We start from the raw sequence: 19,209 nt of genomic DNA on the forward strand, positions 1-19,209 counted from the left end.
ATTGGTATCTGATCTCCAGCAGCACCTGGCACATAGTAGAGGCACAGTGAATATGTGCTGGGCTTTGTCTCCCTGTATTCCCTACAAGGTGTTCTACTTGGTGATAGTCTTTGAAATACCCTCCTTTCCCTCTTTGACACTGCCCACTCTTACTAATAGACTTTCCTTCTTCCGTCTCTGAGAGACTTTGAGTTTTGCTCATGAAGCTATTCTGTACTTCAGTGGCGATTCCATACCATGCTTCATTCACTTGAAAACTAGAAAGAGCTTACTTCATATAGAGCAACACAGTGAGTTTCTCTCCCTGAAGTCTCCACATAACTTCAGAGGCTGTGTTGCTGACTGCTAAGAGCTGATGAGGGAAATGAAAATTAGAAAGTCTTCCTGTCCTCAGAGAGGCCTTCCCAGTTCATTGTGTAAAGAGACTCCTCCCAAAACCATGCTCTATTTCAGCCCCTTGTTGGCTTTCTTCATAACATATCAGCACTCGTCATTGCTTTCTCTGTTTACTTCATGTTTGTCCTTCTTTCTGACTAAAATAACAACTCAATGAGGTAGAGATGGTGTATTTGTATCTGTGTCTCCCAGGATACATTACATGGCATATTCTAGGTGCCCAGTAAACATTTATTGAGTGAATTTTTAAAATGAATGCATGAGTAATTCCTCAGACATAGTCTTTGCTCTTGTGATAGGTTAGGAAGCCTTTTGTACTGGGTCTGGGACTTTGTCTGCATATCTGTTCTCACTGCAGAAAATGGGTCTGCAGTGATATGCACCTGCCACCTGCCACAGTCTCCACTTTCCTTGCTCATCTGCATCAACCTCAATGCTACTTCTCTTGGCTTTCCATGTTTTTAGTTCATACCATATGATCAATCACAGTTCTAGTAATTCACTGTCTTTGCACTCATGACACATCCTCAAATTCCTGAAATTTGGTTGTGTACTTGAAGAGACTAAAAGATTCAAAGAAGTAATAGTGATAACAAAGCAATGTCTTCCAGTAACTGTACAATTACCTATAGTTTCCATGGTGGTACCATCAGTTCACTTATCTGACTATACACCCATCCATATTCTAGCCTTAGATGTAACTTCACTAGTATTTACTATATTCCCAGCAAGTTGTTCAGAGGTCCATACCAAGTTGCAATACTCATTGACTAAGGTTATAATAATTGCATGTTACAGTGTAGAAAAAAGACATTTTACACACTATTGTAAATAGTGTGTAAAACTCATCCACCTGCGCAGCAGTTGCAGCTCATCAGCACATTACTGTGTTAGTCTTACTGACTGTCAGCCTTCTGATGATTGGCTTGAACCAAATGCAATAGAGCCACTACTGATACAAATTCTTCTGTTAAATATGGATCTATAAAGTGAAGGTATATAACTCTGTAGATGTGTACAGTGGTTTTAGATCTTCTACTGAGAATATTCCTGTCAGGTGGAGCTGGATATTTCTCTCCAGTTATGTGAGGATCAAAGAGTGGATAAAGGGAACTGAGAGTCAGCCAGATTGGCCCTGGCCAAATTAGGAACTGTACCAAGAGCAGGCACGACTGATTGGCACCAGTGACCACACACAATAATCAGAGCGAAAGAAGATTAAAAGCCAAGGTCAGCCACGTGTCCAGAAGAGCTCCCTGCAGGTACTCCACCCCCTATGTCTCCTAGGAAACCACCCTCAATAGCTCTCTAATTATGATGAGGTAATACCAAGACAGAAGAAAAAAATAGTCAACTGAGTCACGATAATTTTGTAGCTAAGGCATTGTGGACAGAAGGGCAGAGCAAGGAGGTGCCTGAGCAGGAGTTTAAGGTGGGAAAGGGCAAGGAACAAAGAAGGGGATGACAGGGTTGTAGTGCACATGGATTAGACCCCACACTTCATCACTGAATTCAGTGGGCCTACGGTTTGGAGTTCCCTGACAGGAAAAGTTATTAAGTGGGAATAAAGTGAAAGTCATTCCAGATACATGGCTCAGACCTTTCACCAGGGGTGATATTGATAGCTGGGTTCCCGCTGGGCTCCAGGTGATGATCGCAGGTGTCTGGGTCAGTTATTAGGCACCACTAATATTCTGGGTCTATAACCAATGTTTTGTTATTCAAATATATTACTCTCAGGAGTGGTTTATTCAAGCTCCAGCCTCCCCCACTTCTTCTCACTTACGTATAATTTACATCTTGTAAGATCTTCAATGTTAAAATAAAAAGAGCTAAGAGAGTCTGTAAAACTCAGATTAGTTTTGTTCCTATACATATAAGCTCTGGTGTAAGTTTTTTTTCTGGAGAGGAGATTAAACTGACAATATTAGCAAAAAAGATCTCATAATTTTCTACAGATTTCAATTAACACTATGCAAGCACCATCTCTCATACCACTAATTATCAAGAATTAACTACAGTAGGATGAGAAGACTGAAACACAGTTACAGATATAAATATAGACACATATGCATACATTCCAAATTTAATATTGAAAAGTCATTATAAATAGATTTATTGTTAACAGACATTCCTGTTATTTTACCATGGGAAAAATTACAAAGTTTTATATATTAAAATATTACTGCTCAAGAGGCCAAAACAAAAAGTATTTTATTTGTTGAAAGCTAAAATGTAAGTCACAGTGGCACCTCGGTACTCATCGCCATTTGTTCTGGAACTTGTGAGGAGTGCTGGCATTGAGGCGTACCAAGCAAGCAATGAGCAGTGAAGCATTTTCTCTTGTGGGGCAGCATCCTGACTCACTAGTTCTAGCAATTTGGTGAGTCCTCAGCAAGTGCCAAGTGCTGAAACATTGTTTCCTTGTCAAAATGTGACGAGTACAGGGTTTGACAAGTTCTTTAGTCAATGAGTACTGAGGTACGAGTGTACTTTATTTTATTTTTCATGTTGTACATAGAGCTCTACAAAGAGCATTTTCTACTGTATTTTAACTAAACACGGATGGGTTACCGTAGAAATCAGAAGTGGGAGAGACTTAGATATCTATTTACATGATCCATTTAAACCAAATGAAAGATTTCACTCACTCAACACTAATGGATAGTATAGACAAACTAAGAAATTAGCCTAAAATATCCACACTGTGACCAAGTTTTTCTAAATTCTTGGTCTTCATCAAGCCAAAGTTACTAATCTTCCTCCTGTGTTATACTGGGCACAAGAAAATAATGGATTCAATTTCAAAACCAGGTCACCAAGTCAACAGTTTTAAAATCAGTTTTTTATAACTTAATGACTGATTTCTTCCCAGTTCACCAAAACACCAGCTCTTGGCCTATTTATTTCTTTCATTTACATATAATAAAAGGTTATAAAGAGTCTTGAACCTATTCTACACTTTTAAGTGAGTTAAATGAGGCTTCTCTTTTTATTTAAGAGGGGGAAAAAAGCTCTGATTATTCCACACAGCTCTTCAAGATTCAGAGACATAGCCTTACCTGAACACCATTCATTTATTCCTTGTATAAAAGCATAGACATTTAGAGTTGAAGGGGAGAATATTATAAATAAGCTAATCTGTATCAATCAGGGATTTGGAGGTTACAAGTGACTCAAGAAAACAAACTTGAAGTAGCATAGGTAAAAAGGATAATCAACTGGCATCAATTTGAGAGTCTCATTTAACTGCAAGCAAGGCAGGGGTACCCATGGGTCTCAGAGACACCTGATCCAAATGCTACCAGAATGACTGGTCTCTTACCTCTGCTTTTTACTGCATGTAAGCTTCTTACACTTCACCTGTTGGAAACAGGACTGCTAAGTGGTCCTGAATCCTATTCTACTTATTCTACCAGAGTTGCTGACTATCTTTTCCCAGTTCTAGTTCAACAACAAAAATAGATATCTCAAGGAAGCACTCTGATTGGCCCAGTTAGGATCACATGTCAACTCCTGGACCAATGAACTACGGCCAGGCGTGTAAGAAAATGGAGGTCCCAATACTGAGTGTATGGGAGAAAAACAGCTCCCAGAAGAAAGGGGAGATGATGGGAAGACCCTCCCTATTATACCCACAAAAAATCCATTCCTATTCATTTTACAGATGTGGAAATTTAGGCTCAGAGAAATTAAGTAACTTACTCAAGGTTACAACTTAAACTCAACTCATCTAGCACCTAGTCAAATGCTTGGCTCACTCCCCAACGCTGCTACTCATTCTGTGGAATCATTTCCCGCTCTTTCAGCAGAAAAGGCAGGAGGATGGAGAGGGTGTGGAATGGAATTAAGAGTCTTATGCTATGCTTAAACTTCTTTCCAGTCTTTTGCTGGAGATCTAACCCCACCAGTCTTTTTGTTGTCTGGTTTTGCTTCATTTTCTTGTTGGGGAATGTACATCTGAAGTGGGAATCCCCCTCTTGCCTTCCGCCCCTGTCAGTCCCAGGGGCTCACCCTGTGTCAAGATGGATGATAGCATAACAACTTACACTGTGAAAGAACTTACACCATGCCAGGGATTGTTCTAAGTGCCTTGTATACACTCTCATTTAACCCTTGCAACAGCCCTATGGGAGAATCATTAGCATTATTATCTTCCTCAGTTTTCAGAAAAGAAAACAGAGGCACAGAAAAATTAATTGACTTGTCCAAAGTCATAGTGTTGGGAAGGGATGGAGGCAGGCTTTGAACCCAGCAAGTCTGGCTCCACAGGCTTTGCTCTTCAACATTGTGAAGCCCTCCCTCCTAGACATACACCTCCAGCCTGCGGCTGCTTGCACAAAGCCCTGTTGGTGTCTAGGACTCTTCTAATGCCAGCTGACCTAGAATTGGCTCTTCTCTGTTGCCACCCTGTCTCTGATCAAGGCCCCTCTCACTGCAGCCTTCCTGCCTTAGACCCTTGTCTCTCACCACTGTGTCTGTGCCATCTGCCCTGTCCTGCCCCAGGCCTGCCTCATCCTGGCTGACAGAGGCTGCTCCTATGGCTGTTGCTGGTAATGCAGTCTGCTCTCTTGCTGCTGCAGAGCCAATTCTTCTGTCCCCAGTGGATGGGGGTATGTTCCCCAACCTTGATGGCAAGGTTTAAGGTGAAGTGTTTTTGTCCTCCCAAGGAAGCCTTGCTCTTTCGGGACCACACGTTTTCCTTAGAAGAACTAGAATCAATTTCCTAAGGGACAAAGGTGACTGTCACAGTGACCTCATGACAACACACTGTGGCTGGCCCCTGTGTGGCATACAAGGAAAGACACTCCAAATTTTCCCCCATTTCAGGATGAGTTCCCAGGTCCTCATAGCTGAGGACAGCCTTTATCTCCTCCCCTTGTTGATAAACGATGCTTTGAAGCAAGACTAGGCCTTGAATCTCGGTCTACCACTCACTAGCCTGTGAACTTGGAAAAATAAGCTCTTAGCCACTACTGTGTGTCTTGTTTTTCTTACGTGTAAAATGAGGATAGTACTATCTGCCTCAAAGTCTTGTTGTGTAGATTAAATGAGATACAATGTTAACACTAATAATGCCAGCATAAAATAAATTGCAGTAAATGATGATATTATTATTTTTGAGTCTTAACCCCAGTGGTTAGACCTGACTTTTGGGCCTCAAAATCCTTAATACTTTTATGAAGGGTGTAAGGGTGGATTATGCAAATATGATTGCTCATGACCTACAGCTTGCTCTTGATCCACCTTCAGCCTAGGCCCCGGCTGGAGGAAAGTGGGTTTAGTAACTCAGACAGGCAGGCGGAAGTGGCGGCAGGATAGAGAGAGGCCCCTCAGTCCACAGCTGCTGCTGAAAAAGACAAACCCGCTGGTTACCCTCCACTTCCCTCTCCTCAGTCAGGTGCCTCTTCCTGTCCTCTGGATGTGGGCTGTTTTTCTCTCCTCATGGCTGCACCAAGTTTATCTCTGATGTCACCTGCATAGAAATGTGATTTGTGCTATGTTCAGGCCCCACCCAAACTGAAGATTAGCCCTGGCAAAGCAGAGGCCTCCTTGAAATGTGTAATGATTACCACCACCCCCTCCTACGTCACCTACAGCCATTCAGTGTTACCTCCAAATATTTCAGCCACTGAAGGTGCTTTTTGTTAAGATTTTAACCATTCTTTTGACTGGGTGTGTTTCTCTCTCTCTCTCTCTCGCTGTCTCTGTCTCTCTCTCTCTCTCTCTGTCTCTGTCTCTCTCTCTCTTTTTCCCTTTGGCCTGGTTTCTCTTTAGGTCCCAAGTCTAGGAGTTATTTCTGATTTGTGTGGATGATAAAGGGTTATACTTTGTACTCCAGACCAGACTCAGAGGAAAGAGCCAAGTGGTTAGATTCATTCCACAGAGGGGAACACGTGCAAAACAATGATTAAGGAGAAGACACTTCATGGATGAATGAAAGATGCCCATGTCCTGACTTTCAAGTACTGTATGACCAAAATTTGGTTTTAAAATAAGTGTGCATGTGTGTAGAATCCATATTCAGAGAACTAATTTGAAAATACTCCCCTCCCCTGCTTTTCCTATATGCCTTTTTATTGTAAGCAAACAGCCCAGAACCCAAGATATTAGAGCTTTGTGATTTCTTCAGCTTCAATGGCCTGACCCATATATAAATATAAAACTTCCCGCTAGCCCAGACTCTCTGAATGTAGAATTGTATGACAGTTCTCCATTGCATAAAATGCAATGAAGTCTCCTTGTTTTATTCCAGGAACCCTTGAGTCTTTAAGGTGACAGAAATTTTGGCAATGGGAAGAAAAAAAATCACGCAGAAGTAGTTGCTGTGAAAGAAACACAAAGGAAAGAAGGAATTAGAGGAAGCAAACTGAGAGACTGAAATAAAATCAACACATAGGAAAGGGCAGGGGAACTCAATGCAGGTGCCAATCAGAAGGGAGAAAGAACTGGAAGATATGCATGCACACACATGTGGGTGCACATACACACAAATTAGAGAAAGGGTGCAAAGGGAACAAAATTGTGTGTGTGTGTGTGTGTGTGTGGAAGAGAGGAAGAAAGGGAAGAAGGGAAGACGGAGAAGGAGAAGAGGAGGAAGAAAAGGAAGAGGAAGAAGAAGAGAGATTTCCATCCAGACTAGACAAGGTCGAACTGGAAGAACAGGCAGAGTAAGACTGGAGACTGGCTGGGGAATCCCAGAACAATCTGTTTACAAAAAGGCTGGCCTGTGGAAATTCCACAAGTGACTTAGAGATTCAAATCCGAAATAGAGAAGAACCCTAATACACATGCTGTCTGTGTGCATTTTAACCAACCGCTGATGTTCTACACAGACTAGAAAAAATTCTCCTGGCCTTGAACAGACACCGAAATTTTAGGTTTCGACAGACTTAAATCACTTTCCACGTAGCCTCCTATTGGGCGCGTGGGGGCCGGCTGGCGGGAGCACGCGCTGGGCAGGGGGAGCAGTCCCCTCGGAACTCCCCTCGCATTGTCTGTTGGGCCGGGATCGCACGGTTTATTGTTCTCCCTTTTACCCGCAGGGAGGCGGGGTGGGATGGGGTGGGGGAAGCAGCATGGAACGCGGCAGTGGCGCCAGTAGCGCTCGGCCACCACCCGAGCAGCGACGCCTCAGTCCAGGGCGCCCCACCTCTCCGCCGGTAACCCTGTGCCCAGAAGTGGGTCTAATCCAACCTGGGGCTGGGCTGATGTGGGGACTGGGGGATGCCTCCGCCCACCCTATTCTCTGTCCTTCCCGAAAGTCTCCAGCTCTCGGGAGGGAGCGGGCACCGGCTGGGCAGGGTGCGGACGCCGGGTAACTCGCTGTGGCTCCCGCGGCTGCCAGCGATTTCATCTTGGGGGAGGGACACCGTGACGCACCCTCCCGGTATTAGAACACTTCACCTTCTATTTATAGACACTGCTCAGACCACAGACCTAGCTTGCCCTCACTCTCCTAGAGCGAAAAATCCTACCTAGAATGGAAGAGCCTAAACATCATGATAAGGAAGAATTCTATTTTGTGCCTTCCTTTATAATTCCAACTACTGTATACATTGCAGCTCTGGTGAGCTCTCTCTGGCGCAAGGAGTGCGCCAATTTTCTAAAGCTTAAAAACCTACACTACTTTATTTTACATCTCCTAAACACAGCCAGTAAATTCGTCTCTTGCGAGTTCATGAAATATTCGCCAAGAATTTGCTCAAGTTGGGCAAGACACTGACCCACCGAGTTCAGGGAAAGGATGTTTCTAGCTCGCTTTCTGTATTTTGCTAAAAACCAGGCATTCTAACTGTACACTTTATTAGGGAGAGGGAGCATATAAAAGGAAAATATAGCACATTTCAAACAAAAGCAAAGTTTGTCTTGAGGCTTTTTTTTTTTAATTGGCTTTTGGATACTGACTTTGTGCTTTTAGATGTACAGTAGCCATGTAATTATAGGTAATTAAAAATAATTCTTACCTAGTGACATTAACTTACCTAGTAACATTGCAGTAATTAAAACAGGGAATTTTTTAAAAACTGTAATTTATTTCTCATAATTTGGTTGCTTGTGCTGCAGTCAATGCTAAAGAGGAAGCCTTGATGACTATTTTTCATCTTGGTTTCCATTCAGTTTCACTTTCTGAACTCCAGAGTCAATCAAAGAAGTTCTGCCCTTTAGATTTATTAAGAAAAGAGGATATGCATATGTAGCTATAGGCCTTTTTAAAGAGACTTTGTTTTTTAGAGCAATTTTAAGTTTAGAACAAATTTGAGAGGGAGGTACAGAGATTTCCCATACACATTCTGCCCCAACACACACATAGCCTCCCCCATTATCAACACCAACACTTTCTTTAAAGTACCAAAATAGTACCGTACAGAAAAAACAGCAACAACAAAGGATGAGCCTGCACTGATACATCATAATCACCTAGAGTCTATGGTTCACCTAAGGGTTCACTCTTAGTGGTCTATGGATTTGGACATGTGTTTAATAATATATGTTCATCCTTATAATATCATCCAAAGTATTTTCACTGCCCTAAAAATCCTCTAAACTTTGTATAGGCCTGTTTTTGAAAGCCTAGCTAAACCGCAGATGGGTCACCAGGCAGGTAACTCTAAGATCATAAGAGGCAAGCAGAATAATATCCAAGGTGCTGCTCTTGCTAACACCTAGTCTATAAAGTGATGGGTATCTTGGCATAGCAACAGTATAATGTGATTTTGCTGTGGAGAGTGCGGTGGCCTTATGTAGTACTGCATAAGTACTTAATAAAGTTACAGAACAATCACAATGCCAATTGCTATAGTGCATTATAAAATACCCATTTGATGCTAGGACCCCCATGAAAGACAATTTGGCAATAGCCATCACCTTTTTAAATGCACATGCCCTGGGACTCAGCGTTTTCTCTCTTGGGAGTTTATTAGATGCAACATATGCGGTGTTTGTACTAACAAAAGGTTAGAAACAAGATGAATGTCCTGCAGTTACAGTGCATGTATAGGATGAATGACTGTATTACATAGCCGTGAAGCGATGAAAGCAGCCCCTCTTTGTCCTGACAGGGAAGTATCTGTAAGATATGGGCACTTCTTTGATCAGTGAAAGAAGAAAGATGTAAACAATATAAAACATATTATCAAAATATACATGCATGTATTAACTTTTAGATATGTCAAATATATGTGGAAATATCTTTGAAACTGGTAACAATGTTTGCCTCCTGGGAGGTAACTAGGAGGCTAGGGTAGGAAAAGAACTTATTTTCTATTGAATTTTGTTCCATGAGTATGTCTCATCTGTTAACATTTTTTAAAATTAAAAACACCTTTAATTTTTTCTTTCTAAATTTATCCATATACAGTATATCTCTTTAATTTGTGGAAATTCTATATTGGGGATTATTGCCATTTTAGAGAAGTTTACTGTGATGGAACAAAACTATGCTAAGCTTTTACCCTCAGCCTTCTTTTCATCTCTCTCTACCTGATCCATGAAATATCCCAGAAATGCTTTGCCCAGAGGTTTGCTAGAACTTTATTACCAGAAATTTTAAAGAAGGAACTCTGTTGTTAGTTTTTTTCGTCTGTGCTTGTGGCATGTTATGAATGGAAGTAGTAGAAGAGTTGAAGGTCTATTGAGTACCTATTATAAAATAATTATGCAAAGAGACATAACTCATCCATTTTATTTTGCACTAGCTTATCACCTAAAACAAAGTCTTAGATTTCAAAATGTTCTAGTGTGCATAGAGTACTTCTATCTCCGTTGCAAAGCGGAAAAAAAAAAAACAACCCACAAAAACCAGAGGCATTGGGAGGATGAGGGGTGTGCACTATGGGGGTTATACCAGAAGTGAGCCAAATTATTTATATTTCTATTTTCAATGTAGGTATTTTTTTCTTTTCAGCTTTATTGAGATATAATTGACATATACCATTATGTAAGTTTTAGGTGTGCACTTACTGTAAGATGATGATGTAGGCATTTCTGTCATAAGTTCATGTAAGTTTATGTTGTTACTCTTCAGTATAACAACAGGAGTGGGTGCAGGATTATTAATGTTGCCAGGGTGGTTTCCTTTGAGGACCCACCAACCAATGCTTCGTGATGAAGAAGATAATGAGGACAAGGAGGAGGGATATCTTTGAACAAACAAATGTTGAGTTTACATCTATATGGGCTCATGTATGGAGAGCACTTTGCCAGAGTCTGGCAGATAAAAAGGGCTTGGAATAGAATTACTATTACAACGGGAGGTTTACAGTAGTCTCCTGGGTTATGAATTGTGCCTGAGGTCATATAATAGGACTGCTCACAGCTCGTGTTCCACTTTCTTAAGAACCAAAAAGTCTCTGTGCAACCACATTCATAAACCATTTCCATGAGAAGCGAACCACTTTTCATGATAGTATAGCTATGCTATCACTATTATGATAGCTATGCTATCACTATTATTCATAGTTTAAAAAAAACATTAATTTAAGCTAACTTTGCTCTCTAGCTTAGCTCTAAACAATAATCATGGCTTTTAGGTGTCAGTGATACATAACAGTGTGCATACAATATTAGAATAAAAGATGTCTGTGACCCTGCTGAAATTATCTTTTGCAGCATGTGGACTAACTGGAATGCAGGAGAGACCACGATGTCATTGTTTGTCCTTGGCAATCTTGCCATAATGTGAAGAGGGCCTTGTGAGACATTTACCAGCTACTTCTCCCCTTCAACATCTTAGATTTGGTTTGGGGTGGCTGCCCTGGAAGCTGGAAAAGCATGATATGCACCTGTTACTCATGCTGCAAAGGCAGACAGGCACTTTCAGAGCAGAAAGCTCTTGCATCTTGTGGCCATGCATGGTTAGACCTGCATATATTCATGTGTCTGCATATCCGTAGTCTGATGTATGCTTGCATTGCTGCTGGTCTCGGCTCAGAACTGACATTTTCAGATAAATATACTCTAGTCACCTATTTAAGAACAACAAGATTACATTCTGTGAGTTGTGAAGAAGTCGGGAAGGTTGGGAATGTTGGTGGAGGTGGAAAGGAAGAGCCCCAGCTTATATAACCTTTCTGGCAAAGCCTCAGGATACAGAAGAGTGAGATTGGGGAAAATATTATCTTTTGGAATTGGCCTAAGATATACTAGCCCGCATTATATCATACAAAAGAATATAAAAAATGAAAGTCCAGCATGTTAAAAAATAATAAATTGAACACATGAGTGTCTACAATCCAGCTTAAGAAATAGAACATCACCAGTCTCGTAGAAGCCCCTGTGTGTGCATCTCTCAACACCTCACCTCCCTGGCCTCTCCTCAGGAGCCACCCTCCTGAATTGTATATTACTTTATAGTTGTAATGGCTATATATGTATTCCTGAATAACATAGTGTTTAGTTTTCTCTGCCTTTTGAACTATAAATAGATGGAATCTTTGATGACTTGCTTTTTTTTACTTAACATTCTATTTTGAGCCTCATCCAGTCCCCTCCTCGCTTTCCCCATTGCAGACCTCCAGCCCAGATCCCCTCTTGAATTCTTGCATTTATTTCCTGCCTAGGCTCCCTGCTGACAGATTCTTCCCTCCAGAATTCATCATACAAAACACTGCCAAACATTTGCCTTAAAATGTGAAGTTATATTTAAAACTATTTTCTAGAAGAATATTAGGTGGCATGAGAAATGTCTACCACACATTGTTATACATTTATAAATTTTGTACATATATAGACCAAAATTTTAACAGTGGCTCTCTCTGGACAGCAAGATTCTAGATAGTTTAATGTTTTTCTTTGTGATTTTCAACATTTTCTAAGGTCTCAACAGATGCCATGAAGCCTTGGCAGTGAGGTTCAGGTCTTTACTGGTTTCACTTGCTCACCCCCCAGTGGTTTCTGGGGTGTGACCTGGTGGGGAGATGGAAGAGTGGGCAGGAGAGCAGGACACAGCCCCTGTTCTCAGAGACACATTCATATTTAGAGTTCTGGCTCTCTCCCCCACCCTCAGTTTAGAGCATCATGAACTCATCTGTGGCAGGGCATCCTGGCCTTCATGCATCCATCTTTCAAACAGCGCCTGCAGTTGGCAGGGCACTCTGCTGCTGTGCTGTCTCAGGTCTTGATTTTATTTTTGAACCTATGTTTAATGTGTGAAATCCAATGGGACAATAGCGCATGAGAAGAGGGATATGCACGCACTGTGTCTCTGCTTTTCGTGCTGCCCCACAAGCACCGAATCCTTGTTTCACAGTTTCGGGAGTTCAGCAAGATGTAAGCATGTTTCATCTTTGATTGTGTAATTGGCAGTGTTGACAGCCCCGAGGGGTTATGCTTTCCTTCAAACCAGGACTTGTTTGAACGCAGAAAAAGGGCAATGACATTCTATAAACATCAACAGCCAAGGAGTCTTATCATATTCTTTCTTACTTTTGGTACTTCCCTGTATTAGCCAAACACATATGCTGAAAAATGAAGACATAATAGGGACGGGAAATACAGGGCGTCCCGTAGTTCCTTTCCCTTTCAGTCCTTCCTTACTCAGCAGTAAGGTGAAAGAAGAGTGTTGATAGAATGTGTGAGGGGGGACCCAAAACAACCCCAGAATTTATTTATAAAAAATTTGTATTTATTCTTACATGTTTAAACTTCAGTCACCTTCAAAGTACTCTCCATCTGATGCAATACACCTATCAAGATGGTTTTTCCACTGCTCAAAACAGTTTTTGATCTCATTGATTTTGACACTTTCTGCTGTTTCTGCTGTTTTTTTGTCTCACTTCTTCCACACTGGCAAAACATTTCCCTTTGAGGAATTTCTTCATCCTGGGAAACCAACAAGGGTTGCTCTGGGTGAGATGGGGCAAATAGGGAGAGTGGGCAGATCATGCTGGTTTTGGTCAAAAACTGCTGAACTTGCAGCATGACATGGGCAGGTGGGCATTGAAAGAGTCTTCAAAAAAAAAATTCACTGAAGCCAAATGCAGCTTCTCACAACAATGCCAGCTGGCGCACTGATACAGATGGGTTCCTAGAACACTCACCTAGCTGGGAAAGCCTGTACTACAAGTGGCCCCCTCTCCAGAAGATAATTCTGGAGTTTTTGGGGGGTGCCCCCTCATACAAACATCAAGAGGTGAAAAAGAAAAACAATTGAGTTAGTTTTGTGTAGCATTTCCACTGTTCCAGTGGGGTAGAATAAAATATGATGCATGTCCAAGCTACAAAATACGAATTAAATAATTTCAGCAATTTTGCTTAGAAGTTGTATACTCTTATATTTGCATTTAAAAGTGGTATTGCACAATGTAAAAATGAACAATAACATTCAGGGTAATTTGAATTTTTGACTACTTAAAATGACATTAAGTAACAAATTTAAAAAACCAACACAAGTTGAGAGAAAGACTATAGAAGACAGAGAAGGCATCTATGTTCTAGTATCTTTAAGAGCACTTTTTTCTGGGCCCCATAAATTATGCTTCAAAATCTATCGTTTAATGTTGCCTTGTAGCTTATGAAAACTCGGGCCTTTTCTCTAGAACTAGTGTCTCTACTTTGAGTTCTTAAAGTCCTTTTGAGACCCAAAAGTCAAGAGTTGTCCTTTCTTCCTGAATCTCTGCTGTGCATATACATACCCTGAGGGAATGGACTGGGGCATAGGAAATGCAGGGAAACTTCATAGGCTCATATCTGTAAATACTACCCCCTATATTAAAAACAGACACAGAACAATGCCTAGCAACTATAAATTCTTTGAAGGCAGAGAATTTTCTCATGCTTACCATACAGACTTTCCTGTAATAGGACTTAATAGCTTTGTCCTTTCCCCCAATAAGTGTTTGCTTAATTAAATTTAAAACATTTTTTTCATCATGCCATTGCAGTTCTCAGACACCTTCAAAGGCTCCCTATTGCCTTATCCTATAAATTGAAAGTCTTAACTAGGCATTTAAGGTTCTATAATCTGGGTTCAATCTAATTTTCCTATTACGTCTCCCAAGACTGCCTAGAACTCACTAAATAATTGTTCAACAGAAGGGATTGCACAGCTCCTAGGAGTTACAAAAACTACAGATGGATAAATCGTTAGACCTTTTAGGGTTAGGGTTATATAATAGATGAAAACTGACATTAATGTTCCAATTTTGGGAGCTACCAATGAACATTACAGACCCTAAATGGAAATCGTAAGATAAGCTATCCTGAGAACAGTCATTTCTGCAGGCTCACATTCTGGCTTTTGCAGAAATCAGAGACCCAGAGGTTTTTGGAGAGAAGCCTGCAGCTGTTGCTCAGTCCCCCAGGAAGGGGTATGTGCAGCTGGGCCTCATTTGCTACCCTGCAGAGCTCCTACCTGGGCTCAGGCAAGCTCCTGCATATGGGAGTTTGAGGGCCATGAAATCATAGCCATTACGAAGGGTCAGAATTTCATATGCTAGTAATGAGCCATTAAGGAAAGCTTTGGGTAGAGACAGGCTTTTAAGGCAGTATAACCCAGGCAGGGGCTATTTTCAGTGTCCATTTGTGGGAAACAATTGCGTTTCTAACATACCTACTCGGGGAGATTCACAACCTGACAGGGCTGGGGAAATTTCAAGAGCCATCGCATTCATTCCTGTCTTTAGGTTAGAAAACCTCTAACTCCTCCATCTACCCCAAATCTTCTGGTAACTCCTTTACTTGTTTATCAACCTTGATTTCAGGGATCTATTTCTGATATCTAACCTAAATCTCTAGAACTCATTATTTTTTTCATCTCATCCCTCTCAATCAACTTTAAAAGGCCTCAGTGTCTACTGCTTATTGACACAAAGCTAATATTACAATTATTGTTATCTCATCCTTATGGTTATTATTAGCACTGACAGCACCATAGAAGGAATATGAAGATATAATACACAAGCAAACACATTTTTAGGTCAGTCCTGAAATCTTTCTAAAATCTGGAGTTGTTTGGGTGTTTCTCATTTGAAAATGGGGACATAGGCAGGTGTGAGTAGCAAGACTGTATTTCACATCTCTGACTGTGGCCTGCACCCCAAGAGCCATCATTTGTTTCCCACCCAGTCTGAATAGTAAACTTATAACCAGATAAATGTGTACTAAATGTGTATGGGGAGCAGAGAGGTGACAGGGGAGGCCATGGTGGTGGAAACCGTAGGGCCTGTAGAAGGAAGGAGTCAATGTGGGATGTGGGGAGGGGGAGCTACATGAAAACCCGCCACAACTTCATGTGAAAACTGTGGGGCGATATTTGAGAGAGGAGTGAGTGGTAACAGCACCTTCCTTATCTTTCCCTCTAAGTGCCCCAGCTAAGAGCAGAAATGAAAAACACATTGATGCACCCTATCGTGAAGGACATCCCGAGGCCTGGGGCTTACGTGATCTCGTTCTGTTTCCTACCTTTTTTCACTTATAAAACCTTTAAAAGATTTATGTATGTTGCAAGATGTACATTTAGTGCATTACTTCCAACAGCTGCATGTTGTTCCAGAGCATTCACTGTTTTACTTACCATCTTAAGAGGTGATGGGTATTAAGTTCTCCTACATACTGCTACCTGAAATACCGCTGCGATGAATATCCTCAGTTGTGTCCTCTTCTGGACTTGTACAAGATTTTCTTAGTGGTGTATCTTCCCAGGAGTGGAACTGCTGGGCCATCAGGAAGACACATGCTACATATCATTAAGTGGAGTACACAATAACTCCAAAATGACTGTAACAGGACTTAAGTTCTAACAACAATGGCTTCCTCCCAGCCTAGCCAACACTGGGTGTTATTCACCTTTCACAGTTTTGCCTATTTAATGAAGTAAAGAAGTATCTTATTGTTTTATGCATTTAGCTGATTACAAGTGATGTATATCTCTTTATCTACTTGTTGGTCTCTCAAGGTTCCCTTCTGTAAATTTGAACTGTTCATATCCTTTGACTATTTTTCTGTTGTTTCCTGTTTTTTTTTTCCCTCAATGATTTGCAGGAATTCCTACAGTACTCTAGATATTAATCCCCTGTTGGTTTAAACCTTTAGAAATACTTCCCAATCTATCAGTTTTCTCTTAACTTGTCTATGATGTTCTCTGTTGAACAGAAAACTTCAATTTTAATATAGTCAAGTTTATCATTCTTTTGGTTTTATAGTTTATGTTTTCGGCGTCTTATTTAAGAAGGCTTTTCCTAGCCTAAGATTCCAAAGCTAATCTACTTTTAATTTTTGTTGGCTTTATAGTTTTCCCTTTCACTTTTTAGGTTTTTAAAAATTCATTGAGAACTCACTTTTGCATATGGTGTGAAATATAGATACTCCACAATGAAGCAATTTTCCCAACATTACCTATGAAACAAAACCTCAGTTAGATTGGGTTATCATACCCAATGCTTTGTAGTCTTCCTGCTATAGGATTATATACTCAGGCCCTTTGCTATGTGATTTTGCAGCACCTTCCACTATTGAAGTTGGACTTGGCCATGTAACTTATTTAGCCAATGGAATGTTAGAAGATGTGGTGGGAGCAGTGGACTTACATGTGTTTGAGTGATTTGGCTTCACCTCTTCAGCTTCCTTCATTGCCAGAATGAAACATGTGATGAAGACCTGAAATTAACCCTTGTCTTGAAGCCAAGCCCAGCTGAACTTGGCTGAACGCAACCAAGTCTTGATGAGCCCAGGTGAGATCAGCAGAATCTCAGTTCACACACAGACCCATGAAAGAAAAACAATGGTTGCTATAAGGCACTGATATTTGGGGATTTTTTATTAGTTAGTTTATTATTGCAGCCAAAGTTGACTATCTCAGCATGATTTTGTTATAGATTTGTATGTGATGTTACCATTATCACATACCAAGTTCTCATTGGTAAATGGGTTGTATCTGGGTTCCCTATTCTGTTCTACTGTTCCACATGTCTGTTACTATAATTTATAATATGGCTTACTTCTCTGGGAGGGTAAATTTTGCCTCTCTCTGATAGTCTTTTAAAAAATGGCCAGATTATAATGGAATTTAGTTTTCTGTATGCATTTCAGAATGTTTAAATTCCTCAAATCCTGCTACAAGTTTGAAAGATTTACACTGAGTTTATTCATAAATTTGAGGTCATTGAGAGCTTAATAATTTTATATCACCCTATCTACAAGTATTATACATACTTCTACTTAGGTCTTCTTTGGAGTCTTTTAATAGAATTCACATTTTCTTCCATAAAGGTTTTGTGCATTCTTTCTTAGGTTAATTCTTTTTTTTTTTTTAAAGCTTTGGTGAGGGAATCGAGAGATATTCCATTCTTTTTTTTTTAAGTTTATTTATTTATTTTTAGAGAGGGAAGGAGGGAGAAAGAGAGAGAGAGAGAAACATCAATGTGCGGTTGCTGGGGGCCGTGGTCTGCAACCCAGGCATGTGCCCTGACTGGGAATCGAACCTGCGGCGCTTTGGTTCACACCCCGTGCTCAATCCATTGAGCTACACCAGTCAGGACTTCTTTCTTAGGTTAATTCTTAACTTCATAGTTTTGTTGTATTTGCTAGTTTGTTAGTACTAGTGTGTAGGAACAGTTTTGGTTTTCATGAGTTGATTTTGTATTTAGGTTTCTTACTATAGCAGTTAAAATTAGGTCTGGCTATAAGTAAAAACAAAAGCATGCAGAGAGACACAAACTAAAATAACAGCAGCACAAGTGAGACAAGTTTATTCAAGAAGTTTGGGAAGATTGGAGATAGACACTGTAGGGTTGGAGCTGGTACAGAAGGTGCCTTCTGTCTTATTACTCTGCCATGTGTGGCTTCCATACCCAAAGTCAGCTCATGGTCTAAGTCTGGATGACTGCTGAAGCTCCAGCCATATGTCTTCATTTCAGGTGGCAGGAAAGAGGAAGAGGCACAGCTCTTTCTTTTAAGGATGTATGTACCAATTGTGCTTTTAACCCATTGCCTGCAACATGGCAATACTTAGCTACAAGGGATGCTGGCAAATGTTGTCTTTTAATACGTGGCTAGATTTGGTTGGCCAGGTGTCTTGTTTTTAAAAATCCTGGTACTGTGCTATGAAAGAACAGAAGGATAGCATCTTTGTCACCTTGTTGAGTTCTCTTATTATTTCTAATAGAGTATTGTTTTTACTGGGTATATTATATGGCTGATCATATTAGTGTAAGCAATCCCAGTTTTATCTCTTCCTTCTGATTCTTCTATTTAATTTCTTCTTCATTTTACAAATCATGTTCTGTTAGCCAGTCCTTTTAGTATCACATTAAACAGTAGTGGCAACCTTTAAATAGTATTTAAAGTCAATCCATTAAGTAATATTTTTGCTGTATATTTGGCCCTATATAAAGTTAAGAAAATTTCTTCCTATTCCTAATTTTCTAAAAGTTTTTATTATTAAGTGATATACTTTCTCAAATGCTTTTACTCCTATTTTTTTTGTTGTTGAGTTACAGTTGTCCCACCTCTTTCCCCACTGCTCACTCCCCTGCCTCCCCAACTCCCACAGTAAATGCCCCCCCCCATTATCTGTGTCCATGAGTCCTCTCTTCATGTTCCTTTGCTTGCCCCTTCCCCTTCTTTCCTCCATTATCCCCCTCCACTCTGGTCACTGTTTGTTCTTTATTTCTAAGTCTCTGGTTCTATTTTGCTTATTTGTTTTGTTGATTAGATTCCACTTGTGGGTGAAATCATATGGTATTTGTCTTTCATCATATGCCTTATTTCACTTAGCATAATGCTCTCCAGTTCCATCTATGCTGTTGCAAAGGGTAGGAATTTCTTCTTTCTTTGTGCTGCATAGAATTCCATTGTGTAAATGTACCAGTTTTT

This window comes from Phyllostomus hastatus, unplaced genomic scaffold, assembly GCF_019186645.2.
Source record: "Phyllostomus hastatus isolate PE091 unplaced genomic scaffold, TTU_PhHast_1.1 phas_scaffold_78, whole genome shotgun sequence".
Classification (NCBI taxonomy): domain Eukaryota; kingdom Metazoa; phylum Chordata; class Mammalia; order Chiroptera; family Phyllostomidae; genus Phyllostomus; species Phyllostomus hastatus.